Genomic DNA, 18747 nt, shown 5'->3' with positions numbered 1-18747 from the left:
TGATTGTGTATATGGTGTTTCAAATTAGGGCCCTTATCCAGAAAACTTCAGCTCCTAATCATTTCAAAAAAATATCCATATAATTCCCCTTAACCTTTCCTTAATAAATCCATATTTTTTATTCTTTGGGTGGGTGTCCTAACATTAGAAATAAAAAACTCCCCAATGGTGTATACATTAGGATAGCTGCATAAATAAACCCTAACAACAATGTAATATGAATGATAATTTGTTGATTGTTAATGGTAACTCATGCTTGTCCAACCAAACACACACTCATCACAAATGAACAATTAAAACAACAGAAGCCCATTTCTAAATACATGAAATCCAACTTCCTAAGCCTCACTACAAAAGAATCAGTGGACTCCTTTGTATCCCCAGTTAAAAATGGATTTCTCAGGCGACCCCATCCCAGAAGAACATGAAACTAGTAACATGCTGCAGTTATATTTTTCATGCGCTCTTTCGATTCTCAGATTACATTTCAATTTGTTTTTAAAATTGAAATAGTTTTTCGAATTACAAAGACTATTTGGATTTTGTTAGTGGCACTTTGTAAAATAACCAAAGGTGCCATTCATTTTATTAGTTTATGTGAATTGGAATGTGACAGCCACAGAGAAACATTTGCTTTATTTCTTACATGAACGTGACCAAGGGATCCATACCAAGAAATAGAAAACCTGTTATTTTCATTAACTGGAAGACCTCAACCATATTACCTTTCATTCTTTTTTAATCTGAATGTAATTCATTCTTGTCCTGGAAAATGCACACACAAATGACAATATGACAAATATTACGCAGCCAACCTAGTGTTACCCCCAGTCTTACCTTTTTTTGCATTCTGAAACCCAGCAAGGTGGTCTGCATAGAGGACAGTGCCACACATTGCTTTCTGATGAAAGGTTCTCGCCATCATGTGGTGGGTAGAAGTGTTTGTCTACTTAGAAAAGTCAGTTTGTACTACTGCAAGTTTGTTGTGTAACTGGGATGAAGCCACTTTGGTTTGCGTGTTTGACACAGGATAACTAAGACCAGATAACCCACTTATCCCATCCCATCTTATTAAAGTTTTCACCATTTGTGAACAACGGTGCTTTGGTATGCTAATAAAAAGGTTAAATGCATTAAATGAGATAAGATGACTTTAGATAACACAGTTTTCTTCAGTTTATCTCGAGCCATGAAAAATGTAACACAAAAATCTAAGTGGCTTTGTCTGTAGCTATTAACCTTCCTGGTAACATGAAAAGAGGCTTTGAAAAATTTTGAGCAAGATGGACAATGTGATTGGCAGAAAAACAGGTCCTTCATGGACTGGGACCTGCTTAGTGCTTACCCCTGCAGCTTCAGACAAATTGCCTTGGTAGCCAATACAATGGCAAAGAACACAGTGTTATGCAAAAACTACATATTTGTATATGATTTTAATATTTTGGTCTCTTTTAACTTAAGAGGTTAATATCTCTTTATATTATCTTCTAGGTATTACTAATGATTCCCTGATTTCTGCTAATACTCATTTTTCTAGCTTCCCTTCAATGTGCTGTAATATAGATTTCTGACTAAAAAGAATATGGGGTGTTATTTATCTCTTAAATTCCGTAATGACTGCCCAATCAATGCATACTCCCCCTATACAGTTTGTATTGAGAATACCCATGTTAGAGTTATTTAATTCATTTTACTACCTAGGAATTATTGTAACCCAGGCCAGTCAGGTAGGCCAGATATATGTGTGGGCATAATGTATTAATAACAGAGACTTCTGGAAAAAGTTTGAAGGTTAGAAAATCAGCATCTCAGCTAATCAGCAGCAGTCAAACCCTACTTATTTAACATTAATCAGAGAAAGCGTCCACATACAATTAATCATGGTTGACACCATAGGGCAAAACAGACACAATTTATGCCTGGCGTTCTGATACTTTCATGCCAGTGACATAAATTGTATGATCTAACACAGCGTTAATACACTGTATTATTTGTGTCAGTGTTACTTTATATAAATCAATACATCATTAACCAGAACTGTGCATTCACTTGGTAACAAAGTATGTCCATGAATGTGTCTACATTTCTTTACTCCTATGGGTCAGAATGGATTTCTAACATAGAATATATTATCCAAATGTGCAGTTAAAATTTAATTTAATTCCACAAAATATGGAGTTTTTTCCATTCAAAGTATGTTTTCTGCTCAGCTGTGTGTCATGAGGGCAATGTTTTCCATTCTGTGCAGACTTTGTCCTTGTTAAAAAGCAGTATATTCCCTTGCTCATCATGAGCTGAATGTGTACGTAGACAATAAGGTTACCAGTATACAACCTCTTCTCCTCACCCTTTGTAAATGCAGCAGGATTATCTGTGTATTGTTAATCTAATTATGCAAGAACCAAACATGGAGCAGCTTCAATCTCCCTGTTTGCCCAGAATATTTTAAGAAGTAACAAAAACAATATATTTTTGTGTGCTTAAAACAATAGGCAAAACGTGTTAGTAAAGCCCTGCACCTATCACCTACAAATGTCTCCACCAGAGGTGCAGGATAATCTAGCCCACACTCCAGATGGGGAAAACAATTGCAGTTTTCTAAGAATATCACACTTTTAAGTGTTCTGGCCCTCTACAAGTTGATATGTCTGTACCTGAGAATGGCTGCCCACACTGGGACCTCGCTCCTGGTGTGGGGGCCAGGGAGCTCAAGGTTTCTCTCCTTAGACATCGTCTTTCCATTTACATATTTTGCTATTGTGGTTGCTGTTGAAGGGATGTTGAAGGGTTGTTCACCTTCCAACATTTTGTCTTGTTGTTCGATAGTTTACAGATATAAAGACTTTTTTTAATTACTTTCTATTTTTGATGTGTGTTCATTTTTTCTAATATTGAATTATAAAGTTTAAATTTTCACCTTCTGCCTTTCAAATGCAGCTCTAGAAAGGGGGTCACTGAAACATGGTAAATAACAAAATACTAGGACACAATTCTTCTTTTTGGATAAAATAATTGTTTTTATTGAATGTTAAAGGGATACTGTCATGGGGAAAAACATTTTTTTCAAAATGAATCAGTTAATAGTGCTGCTCCAACAGAATTCTGCTCTGAAATTCTTTTCTCAAAAGAGCAAACAGATTTATTTATATTCAATTTTGAAATCTGACATGGGGCTAGACATTTTGTCAATTTCCCAGCAGCCCCAAGTCATGTGACGTGTGCCTGCACTTCAGGAGAGAAATGCTTTCTGGCAGGCTGCTGTTTTTCCTTCTCAATGTAACTGAATGTGTCTCAGTGGGACATGGGTTTTTACTATTAAGTGCTGTTCTTAGCTCTACCAGGCAACTGTTATCTTGTGTTAGAGAGCTGTTATCTGTTACCTTCCCATTGTTCTTTTGTTTGGCTGCTGGGGGGGGGGAAGGGAGGGGGTGATATCACTCCAACTTGCAGTACAGCAGTAAAGAGTGATTGAAGTTTATCAGAGCACAAGTCACACGACTTGGGGCAGCTGGGAAATTGACAATATGTCTAGCCCCATGTCAAATTTCAAAATTGAATATAAAAAGATCTGTTTGCTCTTTTGAGAAATGGATTTCAGTGTGGAATTCTGCTGGAGCAGCACTATTAACTGATTAATTTTGAAAAAAATGTTTTTTCCCATGACAGTATCCCTTTAAGATTCTGATTTTCACACAATGTTTTTTATTGAGATGAATAAATTGTGTTTTTAACTGTAATATTCTGGTGAGCCCAACAGGGGTCGCTACACACTTGTATATAATACAGCCGTCTGGCCATTATGGTATGCTTATGATTAAGGGATTGATTCCCGAAACACATGTATGATTTTTGCAATAAACCTGCCATCCTTTTACCGGAGTGTTGTCTCTTTCCTTGTTATAATTAATAGTTGCAAGATGCTGCTGAGAAATGTATAAAGTAATGCAGCAAATTGTAACAGTAATCTGCACCTGGATTACGGCGTTTCCAGAATGAAAAACTAGAGACAGTAAAAGATAAAAAATCGACAGCAATTGAAAAAAAATCTTGGTGAACAATCTAAAAACAACTGAAGAAATTGGTTGCAAGTTGAACAACCCCTTTAACCAGCTTCTATTTAGCTTTGTACATATAACAAAATAGCCGGCAGAGAAAACGTAACTGCAAACAGGGGAGGCAAATTTATTAAATTAAAAAAAGTGAATGCAAAAAAAGACTGGTTTCTTTTCCAGCTCTAGCTTATTTCAAAAGGTGTTGGAACAATATAGTTGAGAAAAAATGTTAGCTCTGTTTTTTAAATAAATCTTCCCCTATTTGTATCAGAGTCAATTTGATGATGAACAGTTAGCTATATATATAATAAAATAATTCAGTAGGTGAAATATCTCTTCCTACCTGTATCTGTATCCTCTCTTCTGTTCCTGTCTTTGACTATCTACATTTACACCTGAAAACCCCATGTTCAGTAGTTCATTTTGGCACACAGCCCCATTTTATTCTACCAACCATCCAAGTGTTATCCCTCCCCTCCAGACTTTATCCCCTGTTGGAAAGAAAGGTGATAAAAAGCAAAGAGGAGCTGATTTAGAAAGGTTAATCTGTCATACATTTCTAAGACTGTATCTAAAATATTCTCTTTTGCCTTTATCTCTTTTAAGAGCTGATCTGCTCCCCATAGGCAGTCACTGTGAATGTCATAGAGCAAGCAAAATGTATTCATCAAGGATGGAATGAAAGTCTGATAGGACAGCAGGAAGCCGAGATACACAAGCGTTTAGCCTCAACACCAAAAGGATAAGATATACTGTAGATTTGATCTCTTCATTTGTATCTCCTACACTTTATAATTGTGTGGCTGTTTAGATTTGTACTTTATAATCATTTTTTTTTTTAAATCTCTTATTTTAACATTTACCAATGATCTCTTCATTTGTTTTTCCTACACTTTATAATTGTGTGGCTGTTTAGATTTGTACTTTATAATAATTTTTTTTTAAAATCTTATTTTAACATTTACCAATGTAATGACAAATGATAACGTATACATTACATTTAGCATAATTTTCTTGTAGGAGGGGGAAGGTTAGTGTAGGATATCAATAACCTTGAGTTGTTCTAACCAGTATTCATTCATTACATTTGGTACCAAATACATTTCTTGATTCTTGATTTCTCACATAGTTACATAGTTAACTTGGGTTGAAAAAAGACAAAGTCCATCAAGTTCAACCCCTCCAAATGAAAACCCAGCATCCATACACACACCCCTCCCTACTTTTGATTAAATTCTATAAACCTATACTAACTATAGAGCTTAGTATCACAATAGCCTTTGATATTATGTCTGTCCAAAAAATCATCCAAGCCATTCTTAAAGGCATTAACTGAATCAGCCATCACAACATCACCCGCCAGTGCATTCCACAACCTCACTGTCCTGACTGTGAAGAACCCCCTACATTGCTTCAAATGAAAGTTCTTTTCTTCTAGTCTAAAGGGGTGGCCTCTGGTACAGTGATCCACTTTATGGGTAAAAAGGTCCCCTGCTATTTGTCTATAATGTCCTCTAATGTACTTGTAAAGTGTAATCATGTGCCCTCGCAAGCGCCTTTTTTCCAGAGAAAACAACCCCAACCTTGACAGTCTACCCTCATAATTTAAGTCTTCCATCCCTCTAACCAATTTAGTTGCACGTCTCTGCACTCTCTCCAGCTTATTTATATCCCTCTTAAGGACTGGAGTCCAAAACTGCAGTGCATACTCCAGGTGAGGCCTTACCAGGGACCTATAAAGAGGCATAATTATGTTTTCATCCCTTGAGTTAATGCCCTTTTTTATGCAAGACAGAACTTTATTTGCTTTAGTAGCCACAGAATAACACTGCCCAGAATTAGACAACGTGTTATCTACAAAGACCCCTAGATCCTTCTAATTTAAGGAAACTCCCAACACACTGCTATTTAGTGTATAACTTGCATTTATATTATTTTTGCCAAAGTGCATAACCTTGCATTTATCAACATTGAACCTCATTTTCCAGTTTGCTGCCCAGTTTTCCAAAAACTATTGCATGAATATGTTCCATGGATCCCATATTTGTGTATGTTTCTCTACTGTGTCTGCCAATAAAGCTGTTAAATATAACAGATTCTGTGTCTGGTTAATTCTTTCTACCATACTTTTGAGTGTCTATAGTTTTTTGGTGGTAATAATCCCCTACTTCTGTGCAGCCCCGAAAACAAGAGTTGGAAGAGGTGGGATCATATTTGTTTCCGAGCTGGGGTAATATACCAGCGCATCATCACTTTATAAGCTGACTCTTTCAAAGCAGTATTAGGGGAGATTTTGGAGATAGTATTCCAAATCACATTCCATTCTTGCTGAGAAATTGAGACTTTATAATCATTTTAATGAATTGATATGTTTTAAGAAAAAGAGCCTTTTAAAAAGTTTTTATGGTGGTGCACACAGGAATTTTCTTCCAGAATTGGATTTAATGGCAAATGGAATAGCTCATAATTAGTTTGCAATATTGCAAATAAGAAATTAGAATGATAACGGTACTAAGATTTATTCAAATCTGAAAATTCAGCTTTCAACTTTTTTGTGTGCAAATTCCTCTTGTGATAAATATTACTTGACACTGCTTATGTTTTTTTGGTCTCTGGCATATATAATTTTTTTGTTCAAGTTCTTAAATTCGAACAACTCGTGTTTTTATAGAAGTCAATGGGAATATTCTAAAGCAACTTTATTTAGTTAGTTTGTATCACAGTTTATCAAAACATTTGAGATTTTAGACCTGGACACGAGGGCAAGAATATAAGGGGCTCAAAATTGCTCCCCTTAATATTCATTTAGAAAGCACTTGCATTTCAGAACTGACTTCACTCAACACCCATGTGTGGAAAAAACAATTTCCCAGTTGCAACCTGCACCTGTGCCAGTAACATACATAGTAACATAGTAAGTTAGGTTGAAAAAAGACACCACCTGTCCATCAAGTTCAACCTTTCAATTTATATTTAAACTGCCTAACTGCCAGTTGATCCAGACGAAGGCAAAAACCCCATCTGAAGCGTCTCCAATTTGTCTCAGAGGGGGAAAAAATACTTCCTGACTCCAAAATGGCTGACTAGTCCCTGGATCAACTTGTACTATGAGTTATCTTCCATTACCAGTGACGTAACTAGAGGGGACGGGCCCTTGCGCGGGACGCGCAGCTCTGCCCCCCACCGTACACCCGGAACCACCCAGGAATCAGCCCGGAATTCGTGGTGCATGAGCTGCCAGGGGCCCTGAGGGGGTGCGGGCCCTGGCCCAATAGCACCCCCTGCTCCCCCCAGTAGTTACGCCACTGTCCATTACCCTGTATTCCCTCACTTGCCAAAAAGCCATCCAACCCCTTCTTAAAGCTATCTAATGTATCAGCCTGTACATCTGATTCAGGGAGAGAATTCCACATCTTCACAGCTCTCACTGTAAAAAACCCCTTCCAAATATTTAGGCGGAACCTCTTTTCTTCTAAAGGGAATGGGTGACCTTGTGTCAGCTGGTAAGACCTACTGGTAAATAAAGGACTAGAGAGATTATTATATGATCCCCTTATATATTTATACATAGTTATCATCTCACCCCTTAAATGCCTGTACCCCATTGCGTTCTGTTTTCTACAAGTTATGGAGGAGGGGTGCCCCTGCCCCTTATGAATACAGCATTGTTTTCATGTTTGCATTTCTTTGAAAGGGAAAGAAGAGACCTGCAGCAATTCTTCAATTCTTCTTCTTGTATATTGTGTATTTTAAAAATTCTGTTTTATATTCCTGACTAAATTATATTACTGACTAAAGGTTTAGGTGAGATACTTTCACTTAAGACTTTATCACCTTATTTATAGACCTATAATTTGCAAAATAATGCAAACAGTTATACATGTATTATCAAGCATTTTACATTAGAGATGTTACTTTTTATATATAAAAATTGTGCATAATACTCTCTTGTTGTTTTAAAAGAGCCAGTTTCAATGTGTGTTCTACTGGCTTACAAATGCTAATGAATCTTTTTACAGCTGTTGTTATGGTAGTGTTAGACTGAAATTATTTTGTGACTAACAATAGGCTGATCCTTCCCATTCATATGCTGATGACATTTCTATATGAAACAAAGTGCTGTAAAATAAAGTTTTGTAAAATAATGCAAACCAGAAGAACTGATGCTGCTCCATGGTGAGGAAACCATCAAAAATAAATAACACATGACAGGGCATGACAGCATAATGAATATTGTGATTCATAAAGGAAAATGGTTTTTGACATCCACTATTTTGGGATTGGGTTACATTCCGATTCTTTCACAAAGAATTCTGCTAAATCCTGAACTGAATCCAAACTCTTGATTTTAAGGATTCAATTCAACTAGCCACTGTTGAAAAACACAGAATCCTGGTCAAGTCCAAAACCAAATCCTGGATTTGGTGCATCACTAGTTTTTTTTTTATTTTATTAACAACCACGGAGCTTCAGTAGTGCTGCTTCAGCAGAAATCTGCACAGAAATTCATTATGCAAAAGAGCAAACTGAATTAATTTTGAAATCTAACATGGGACTAGACATGTTTTTAGCTTCACAGGTGCCCTCAATCATGTGACTTGTGCACTGATGAACTTCAGTCACTCGATACTGCACTCCAAGTTGAAGTGATACCCCCATCCCAGCTGCCTAACAACAAAAGATAACAGCTCACTGACAAAAGATAACAGTTTCCTGGAAGATATGAGAGTAGCACTCAATAGTAAAAATACAAGTCCCACTACAACTCCTTCAGTTAAATTGACAATCAATAGCTTAATTGAAAACAGTTCCATAGTGCAGCATTGGCTCTTTCTGAAAGCACAGGATCAAGCAAAATGACCTGAGATTTCTGCCTACACATCAATATTACAACTAAAAAAATATACTTGTTGGTTCAGGAATAAAATTTAATATGGTAGAGTAAATTATTTGTAGTGTAAGTGTATTATTTGTAAGTGTAGTGTTGTTTGTTGTTTATCCAGATGTTAACAGTAACATGTCCCATTACAATGGTGCTCTTGTATCAATTCTAAGTGAACTGTATTGGCTTTGGGATAACAAAGACCACACTTGTTTGTCTAATTATATGATATTACCTCTTTCAAGGAAAAACATTCAGTTTTAAGGTGCCCTATCTGTGCTAGCCAGTTCATAAAGGGCTAGTAAATGAAAGAAAACTTTTAAAGCATTACATTTAGGCTAATGCCACACTAGGCTGCTTCTCAGCCTCTGTATGTGCACGGGCATGGAGCAGATTTTGTCACTAAAACACGAGTATGCATTTTGGCGCCAAAATCACCCTTATGTGTCTGCATCTGGGCCAATGCAGTGGCTCCAGGTGCGGACACAGGAGATATGTGAATAGGAGGCTTAAAGTAGCCATGCACTATAAGATCCGCTTGTTTGGCAAGGTGGCCAAACGAATGGATCTTAACCCGATATGCCCACTAATGGCTGGGCAATATCGGATGAATCCGAACATTCGATCGGATTACAATACTACGAATGGGCTCCGACTGGTCGCAGGACCACATCAACTAGCAGATGCGGTCCTAGATAGTACAAAAACTCAAACTTGACCGATCGATATCTGCCCAATTTTTGGCCTGATGTCGATCGGGAGGACCCGTCAGGAGCCCCCACACAGATAACCTGCCGAATCGGTCTAAAGGACCGATATCGGCAGCTTTAATCTGCCCGTGTATGGCCACCTTTATTCTCACCCTGTGTTCAAATTTACGTAGAGAAACAGCCCTATGTGGCATAAGCTGTCGGGTAATAGCACACGATAAGATATGTTGCCCGATGTTAAATTTGCCATACCATGTAATATTTGAAGGAATGCATTTCCCCTTGATTAAGCCAAATTGCTGTGAGTAATGTAATTTATTTGCACCGATTCTAATGTTAGTGAAGGAAATGGCCATTTTGAGAGATTTTTCTCCTGCGGTAGTGCATTTTTATCATGGGCCACACACCTCCCTGCCTGCCCTCCCTATCATTGCTCTTAAAGGAGTTGTTCACCTTCCAACACCTTTTTTAGTTGTTTTCAAATAGTTCACCAGAAATAAAAACTTTTTTCAATGATTTTTCTAATATTGAAGTTCATTTTTCACTTAATTATGTCTTTGAAAAGCAGTTTGGGGAGGGGGTCACCAACTCTGAAAACTTCTCCTGTTGAGAAATGTATCAACTAATATAACAAATTGTAACAGATCAGAGTCTGCACCTGAATTACTGAGCTGCCAGACTGAAACACCAGAGACAGGAACGTGAAACTTTACACTTCCAGTTTGGAAAAAAAAGCTAAAAAAAGGGAAAGCAATTGAAAAAGTGTTTTTGGAAAGGGAACCATGCCTTAATGTTTCCATCCACTTGTAAAAACTGTGTGTTTGCTTCAGAATGTCTTATAATTAAATGAGCTGCTATGTAGCCATTGTGTCTACCATTCAAGTTAGAATAGGGCTACATAATCAAACTTTGCATAGCAGATAAGGGATAAGCTATTTAAAATAACAATGGTGTAATACTTAAAGAACCTTCCTATTTTAGTTAAACCCGTTGGCCAGCCGCTTTTGTTTATATTTGGAAAGAATGATATATACATTTAAAAAGCCGCTGCAACAAAGCTGGATGGGGGAGGGGTGAGGTAAATGCTGCCTTTGTACTGTAGGTAAAACTGCTATTTACTGTCAGGGCCGCCATCAGAAATCGCGGGGCCCCACACAACAAAATTTTCTGGGCCCCCTCACCACGCCTCCCCTAACCACGCCTCCCCTAACCACGCCTCCCCTAACCACGCCTCCCCAGTACAAAGGTCACATGGATACAAGCACCAAAAACAGTAAAAAAAATCATTTTGGCAAAAGGGTTATTAAGCCTGCCACCACATCAAGGTAGACTCTTTAAGCAGGTACCTGCTCTAACCTTAATTGCACTTTGTTTTACAATTATTCTACATTTAAACTGTACAAATAAGAGCCATTTGGTTTAACCCCTTGGTCAAAAAATAACCAGTCCTAATAAGGTCAATGGAAGATTGAAATGTGCCCCATCTAACTATTATGTCTAATGTATACGCATATTTATTGTATAATGAATTTTATGTATACATTAAAAAAAACTGAAACCTAAGCACGGGACAATTATAAAGTGCATTGGCAGTTTGTAACTGTTTGTAAACATATAGGCCATCAATAAGAAATTTGATTAGTATAAATAAACAACAGATATACAACTTATTTTTATAATAAACAAAATAACTACTTTTATTAGTATGAATAAATAAATAAGATATAAAACAAATTTTACAATTTGTACAAGGAACAGGGCACTACTACAAATATTTTAGACTAGTTAAGAAAACCAGACAGGGCCCAAAACCTAGAAAAAAAACTGGTGGCCAAGGCCCCCTATTAAAATTATATATAAAAACATAACGCCATTCAGGGGGATGCCAAAGAGCTACATTGGTAGGGGCCCACTTGTGGTTCAGGGGCCCGCATGGGGTTCAGGGGCCCGCATGTTGACTCGGGTCCGCATTGGTGGTTCAGGGGCACTGCATGGGGTTCAGGGTCCCTGTATGGTGGGTCAGGGGCCCACATGGTGGGTTTAGGGCCCGCATGGTGGGTCAGGGGCCCTGCATGGTGGTTCAGGGGCCCTGCATGGTGGTTCAGGGGCCCTGCATGGTGGTTCAGGGGCCCTGCATGGTGGTTTAGGGGCCCTGCATGGTGGGTCAGGGGCCCTGCATGGGGTTCAGGGGCCCTGTATGATGGGTCAGGGGCCCTGCATGGGATTCAGGGTCTCTGTATGGTGGGTCAGGGGCTCTGCATGGGGTTCAGGGGCCCTGCATGGGGTTCAGGGGCCCTGTATGATGGGTCAGGGGCCCTGCATGGGATTCAGGGTCTCTGTATGGTGGGTCAGGGGCCCTGCATGGGGTTCAGGGGCCCACATGGGGTTCAGGGGCCCTGCAGGGGCCCACATTGGTTTCTCAGGGCCCACATTGGTGGCTCAGGGCCCACATTGGTGGCTCAGGGCCCTCATTGGTGGCTCAGGGCCTATGGCCCTGCATGGGGCTCAGGGTCTGCATTGGTGGTTTGAGGGGCCTGCATTGGTGGTCAGGGGCCTGCGTGGGGGTTCAGGGGCCTGCGTGGGGGTTCAGGGGCCCGCATTGGTGGTCAGTGGCACTTATCTGCAACTGGGGGGTCTCTATTTCATGGCCTCACATGGCGACTTCTTCTTCAGTGGCGACTTCTTCTTCTCTTGCAAGGTCTTCCTCTTCTGCGCTGTCTTCGCCATCTCCCGAAAGAAGCTCCTTCTCCAGAGGCGTCTTCAGTCTTCTGTCTGCCGGCAGCAGGGTGACGGCGGTTTAAATAGGGCTGCGCCCGTGCGTACTGACGTCATGCGTACGCACGGGACGCAGCCAATAGGGATAGCCGCACTGACACCAATGGAAATCCGCCTGGCCCGGCAAATCAATTTACTGCAGTGCGGCCGGGCCCCCCTTTCAGCTAGAAATTGCCCGGGCCCGGGAAGACTGTCCCCCCTGTGACCCCCTGATGACGGCCCTGTTTACTGTACTTGTATTCTATTAGTAAATGAGTATTCCAATGTCCATTTGAAGATCAATTGCATGCTATTGATATGTCAAAGATGAAAGAACTATGATAAAGGCATATTACCTTTCATATATATACCTGTATTTGCCTTCATAACAATCTATTGTCTTGTCTCGTTTGCACTTCTTTCTTGTTTGTTTTTTAAGTGCCCTTCCCTGAAGACTTGATAAACATTATAGGGGAAGTCTCTACGAAAATGTATGGTAACATATTAGAATAAAAGTAAGATTGTATAAGAGAAAAAATGCATAGAAGAAAATGTGTTACAGGGCAAACAGCCATTATTATTTTTTTCCAAAAACACACTTAAAGGGGCAGATTTATCAAGGGTCAAATTTCGAAGATAAAAATACTTCGAAATTCGACCGTCGAATTAAAATACTTTGACTTTGAATATCGAATTCGAAGTTTTTTCAGCAAATTTGGGTATCCTGTGGTCGAGCGATGCGATGTATTTCACCGATCGATCTAACAATTTTTCTTCGACTTAAAAAAAACATAGAAAACTGCTCTAGAAGGTCCCCATAGGCTAACATAGCACTTCGGCAGGTTTAATTTGGCGAAGTATTGAATTCAATGTTTTTTTAAAGAAGAGACTGTACTTCGATTATCGAATGGTGAATATTCAAACTATTTTATTTCAAATCGAATTCGAAGTTGAAGTCATAGTATCTGAAGGGGACAACGAACCGACTGCCACTTCGATGGTCGAAGTATCCAAAAAATTGCTTCTTTTTTCGATTTTTTTTTACTTCGAAAATTCCCTCGAATTCACTTCGACCCTTGATAAATCTGCCCCTTAAAAGGGTGATTCACCTTTAAGTTAACTTTTAGTATTTTATAGATTGGCTAATTCTTAGCTGGTCTCTATTATTTATTTTTATAAATGAATTATTTGCCTTATCCTCAGTAATAAGTCAAATCAACTGGACTTGCTGTATTTCCTTTTTCCTTGAAGAAGTTTAGTTAGTCATCTGACTGACTTTCTCAATTCAAAAGTCTGAACTGAGAAAGCCATTCAGATGACTAGCGAAATGTCTTCAAGGAAAAAGAAAATACAGCAAGTCCAGTTGATTTGACTTATTACTATAGATATACCATGGCCTGGATGAATGAAAACCTTCACAGACAATTATTTGCCTTCTTCTTCTGGCTCTTTTCAGCTTTCAAATCGGCATCACTCCTATTCATAATCCAGTCCTTCATTCAAATCAATGCATGGTTGCTAGGATAATTTGAGCCCTACCAACAGATTGCTAAAACTGCAAACTGGAGCTCTGCAGAAGAAAAAGCTAAATAACTCAAAAACCACAAATAATAAAAAATGAAAGTAAATTTCAAATTGTTTCAGAATATCACTTTCTGCATCATATTAAAAGTTAATTCAAAGGTGAAACCCTCTTTAATCAACAAAAGCTGTATTGCGGATGGAAAACACGGTTACAAATACTTCACTTGTAATACAATTTTAATAAAACATTATTTCAGTAAATCATGCAAAATATTCTACTGTTGCCCAGATAGATAAAATATAATTAAATTAAAACCACTTATAGCGCTTATAAAACCACTAAAACAGGGAGATAATTATATAGTTAGTAGACACCCTTTCCTACAAAACCCAGAACAAACTCCAAGGTTCCGGTCATGGCTCACACTTCTGCCTATAACCGGAGCTTTTCGCTTTGGGAGGAGCCCTCCGCTACTCTGATGCAGCCAGGTCTTACAGTGAGAGGACCAAAGCTAGAGTTCTAGGCAGATAGTGGAACCGTAACGTGTGACAGGAGGAATGGGGAACAGGAAGAGTAGTTGACGGGACAGGCCGAGGTCAATACTATCTATCAGTAACGCAGTACAAAGTCAGGATCAGAGAGAATGTTCAGAAACAGATAAAGGTCAGTACAAACAGAGAACTTGCAAAAGTCAGGGACAGACAACGGTCAAAGAACAGATAATCAGACTTGAATCACATCCAGGAACTATCAGAAAATAGACCTATGTTGGGCAATGGGAATTAAGTTGTGGCCTTTAAATATTTGAATTTCGCACCAGCGTGATGAATATAAAAGGAAGCGCGTGCATGTTTGACATGTGCATCAAGAAAAAGATGCACGTGTCAAATGCAAGGAGCATAGCGGGCTTTCCTACCATCCCCACCAGGTATCCTTACACAAACTTTAGGGGTATTACACATTTTTATGTGTAAAACGCATGTATTTTGTTCTTATGCATTTTATTACCCCCACTCCTAAGTGTGTTCCAAACACAGCCCTTTCAGAAGATATATGAAAGGATCACCACAGACACACCTAGCTAGGGAGAAAGCGTTTAGAAGATACTCGTTAATGTGTTCTGGATCTGATTTTGCATGTAAAATCATTGACTTGTTCTAATGTTGCCTTGTCTCTTCAAAGAGAAATGTGGCACAAAAGATATTGAGGTGACACAAGAAATAGCTGTAAATAATACCCTGACCACAGCTAAAGATAGGTGAATTGCCTTTTCAGTAAGAAATATCTCTGATGCTTTTGTATTTTATTTAATTTAAAAGTACAAAGTTTCAAACCTCTAAAGGGCTTTCTGTAAGGTTCAGAAAGTTTGTTTGTATGCCAGCGCAGATGTTAGCCTTTGTGTTGGCGTATCTATTTTACTGCTGAATAAAGAAAGTTTACAGTGAATCAGTAATGGATAGTCATTTGTATGAAAAAAGAACTAAAGCTCAACAAAGAATGCTGAGCTTTATGTTTTGGGGTTCTCTACCAGCCCAATGCAAACACAACCCTTGAGCAGTTAAGATCTGTGTTTTTGAAGACACCAAGGGGCAGATTCATTAAGGGTCGAATTTCGAAGTTAAAAATACTTCGAAATTCGACCCTCGAATTGAAATCCTTCGACTTCGAATATCGAAGTCGAAGGATTTAGCGCTAATCCTGCGATCGATCGATCGAAGGATTTTTCGTTCGATCGAACGATTAAATCCTTCGAATCGAACGATTCGAAGGATTTTAATCCAACGATCGAAGGAAAATCCTTCGATCAAAAAATCACAGGCAAGCCTATGGGGACCTTCCCCATAGGCTAACATTGACTTCGGTAGGTTTTACCTGCCGAAGTAAAGGGTCGAAGTTTTTTTTAAAGGGGAAGTACTTCGACTATCGAATGGTCGAATAGTCGAACGATTTTTCGTTCGATTCGTTCGATTTAGTTCGAATTCGAACGAATTTAACCAATTCGATGGTCGAAGTACCAAAAAAATACTTCGAAATTCGAATTTTTTTCATTCGAATCCTTCACTCGAGCTTCATGAATCGGCCCCCAAGTGTAGCCCTAAACATCTTTTCTACTCATTCACAGCACATTCCATGGCTGTCAGTTACTGGGTCTTAGGGACAGACAGACTGTAGAATATATGGATGAACCTCACACTGCTTGATGATTTGTGACAACCACTAAGCTTAGCTCCTCAAAGGACACTGAGCATGTGCAGTGGCTACCCCTCACCATCCTCAGTGGGGCAGTGAGGGGTAGCCAGCCAACAGTAATGTGGCATTGGCAGTGAAAGTGACATCATGCGCAACCAGACATGACATCATGCACAGATCACAAGTTCTAGGGGGTTGCTGCTGCCACCACACCAGGTTTTTTTCACTAGGAAGGATTTAAATGTTTCAAAAAGAAATGGAGAGCATAAAGCATATTTTGCACATGAGCCATTTTCTACACAGGCAGAAAAAGTCAGATTTCTTCAGGGAGCAGATTGGCTTTTCACCACCTTCCTTTCTTTGCCGGTGGAAAAAACACCTTGAGTGCCCACAGGCTAAGCATTATAAAAAGTATTGTAACCACCAAAAGCAATCCTCTGATTTTATTGTTACACCTTGTGCAGGTCTGGAATTCAAGATGCTGTGCCCCTATGCTTCCCCACCACTAGCAACCCCCACTCGCACCTGATCCCCCCCTGCTTGTACCTTTCCCTCACACCTGCCTACCCTGCTCTTACACCTCCCCCAGTCTCCTCTACCTATCTCTCAAAATGCTCGCACCAACCTGCTTCCATTGCTGGCTCTGTTTCTTTTCTAATTTTGATTTCTTCCGCTGAGGACTGGGTGGGTGGGAGATTCAAACCGCTGTCAAATTCTCCTGTTCTGTCCCCAGTAGTGATGCAGACAGTGGCCGGTATGCCTCCCACCCAATTATTGCTGCCTTTGAGGCCTGCCCACAAATCCGGGCCTGACCTTGGTGGTAATCAAGACAATTTCCACTCTAGATGTCAGGTGTCTGATTTCCATGTCTTTTAACATTCCTGACATTTCCTTTATGTTCTTTTAATATTTCTGGATGTTTGACCTACCTACATTTTACAACATAGACATTTAGCGTAATTGCACATGGGGAGATAAGTAGAATTTTGTTATCTTATCGATTTATTACTTGGAAGAAGGTACGACATTTTCACAAGGCACACTAAATAGTTGCATGGGGAGATACATTGCTGGTGGACAAAATGCTACCTATATCACCATTTCCATTACCCTAAATGATGAAGCTCACAACTTTAACATCACAAATAGAGACCAAAGTGGATTATACTGCTCTAATATTCTTCATTAGACCATTTTTAAATTGCAAAATAAAACAGTGCTGGGGTCTTAGATTTAATTCCAGCCAGAGCACTATATGCATGGATTGTGCATGTTCTCCCCAAGTCTATGCGGGTACTCCTGTTTTCTTCAACATTCCAAAAACATACAGCCAGGTCAATTGGCTCTTGATAAAATTGACCATAGTGTGTGATGTCAGAATGAGATTAGATAATGTACTGTAAGCTCCACTGGGAGCTTCCATAATGTTTTGGTGCAAATATAACTTTTTCAGCAAGAACTATAATTCCATACTCTATACTCTACTATCACATTTGCAATTCTTCTTGAGCAGGTGTATGGGTCACTAAATACTTTATTAAAATCTAATGTAATGTGCTAATGTAAAACGGATCGCATATTTGTACCTGATTTACTTTTATTACATTCACTATATAACTGTCTTTATACTACAATGCTCTTTGTTCCTTTTGCATGCATAATTAAATTCTGTCCTATGATTTAGTACTGGTTTAAAGGGGAACTAAAGCTTAATAAAGAAGTAGGGCCTTTAGCAGTAAAGATCTGGACATTCAAATATACCGTTTGTAACCCCCCTTCTTCTTTGTTGAATTTCTGCGCTTCTCTCAGTTACATTAGCTTAAGGACTGACTTCTAATACACAGTATATAGAATATAAACATTAAGAATGCTAGATAATGAGCATGGTGTTTTGTTCATGGAATATTTCTGTCTTTTCTTTTACCCACCTTTTGGTGTTCACATTCACTAGATCCTCCTACAATTCCATCCACAAAGCTAAACTGTTGTGTCCTTGAAATATAGATAGAGTTGCAACCTTTTCTGGAAAAAACTACCTGCCTTCCTATATATTTATCTTTTTTTCCCTATTAATAACATTGAGATCATAATTTTTATCCGCAAGGCCGTTAAAATACCGGTCAGGTGGCAACCCTAAATATAGAACATAAAGGGAACTCCATAACACAGTAAGATAAAATAGCAGAGAAAACAGAATAGCAGAGTCAAATTCAAGCCTTATACATAAGACGCTAGTACTAGTGTAGTACCCGTTTGGCTGTATTTAGACAAATAGCCACTAGTATGATAGAGCATAGCATTGGCTACACTGCGACTTACACAACAGGGTCAAGGCCTTTGCCAAGAGGAAGCTATCTCTTTAAGGTGTAGTAGAACTACAAAACACAGGCCACTGTATATAAAAATAGATTGATTGGACACCAGGAGGTTCTTTGATGCAAATAAAGTGGATGGTTTATTATACAAATGTTTGATGCAAAAGACCACAGGTTTACTCACAGTTGGTTTGCAGGTGTAGCATATCACAGAGGAGGGAGGATAGCAGAAGATGATACAGCACAATGAAGACTGTCACTCCCATAAGGCATAGTAGTCAAGTGTACATCAATTCCCAGAAGACAGCTATACCTATGT

Source organism: Xenopus laevis, chromosome 6L (genome assembly GCF_017654675.1).
Source record: "Xenopus laevis strain J_2021 chromosome 6L, Xenopus_laevis_v10.1, whole genome shotgun sequence".
Taxonomy (NCBI): domain Eukaryota; kingdom Metazoa; phylum Chordata; class Amphibia; order Anura; family Pipidae; genus Xenopus; species Xenopus laevis.
The sequence above is the reverse complement of the archived record's forward strand: the minus strand, read 5'-3'. Positions refer to the sequence as shown.